Source organism: Panulirus ornatus, chromosome 19 (assembly GCF_036320965.1).
Source record: "Panulirus ornatus isolate Po-2019 chromosome 19, ASM3632096v1, whole genome shotgun sequence".
In the NCBI taxonomy this organism is placed as follows: domain Eukaryota; kingdom Metazoa; phylum Arthropoda; class Malacostraca; order Decapoda; family Palinuridae; genus Panulirus; species Panulirus ornatus.
The window spans coordinates 61,751,020-61,752,010 of NC_092242.1; positions in this window are offsets into that span (position 1 = coordinate 61,751,020).

Genomic DNA, 991 nt, shown 5'->3' on the forward strand with positions numbered 1-991 from the left:
CATCTGAGCCGAAGGTTTGTATTAGTGTCAGCTACAGGAAGCCATTCCATTACTTCTCCCCGAATGTAAAGAAACTGAAAACGACTTTATATATATATAAAAAGACTATTTTTCCTTCATTTAATTTCCTTACGTGACGATAAAAGTATAGAGCCATGGAAAGATAAGTTTGAAGCTCCTTCATCTGTATCATCAGTATACAAGTGATGGTTTGTCGCAATCAGAGAGTAGCGCATGATTGTTTCGTGTGAACAATATAAACACTCAAATAATCTAAAGTTATAGAAGTTTGTTGTGACAGAAAAGAATTCGCTTAAAACGGACTTGCATACATATATATTGCAAAAATTGGCATATGTGAGAGCTTGGACACATACTGTGTATATCCCTCCCTCGTGTTTGGGAAATAACTGAATGTGATTATCCTGTGGAAACATTCGATACTTATACACTCCTCCCTCCACACTTCTGCCAAAAGTGTTGCCTTGAAACTGTGGAGGAAATTCTAGAAACAAAGATAGACGTGTGTAGATGTTGATGAACCTGCGAAGATTAGGTAAAGCGAGGCAAAAGAGAGAAGAGGGATAGACATAGCCAAGTCTCGTATACATATGAATATCAGATGGTTCCATCGTCTGTGTTGGGAGAAGTAAAGTGACTGTGTGCACCTCAGGGCCACCCCTAACCAGATGGGGAGCCGGCTATTCTATATGGATGTGTTTGGCCGTGGTGAAGTGAAGTAAGGCTGGGCAGGGCCAAAAGTAGACTGAGGTAGGGGCAGAGCCATGGCTAGACTGAAAAGAGGACAGGACCAAGGCTATAGAGTGAGGCAGTGTTAGGGCCAAGCCTAGGGTGAGACTTAGGTCAGGGTTGGTGTAATAACGCTTGAAGAATTTATACAAAAAAAAAAGAAGTAAACTCAGTGTTTTTATCATTATCTTGCCCTAAGCTTAACCAAGAGCTTTTCATGTTTCACGTAGTCTTCCACATA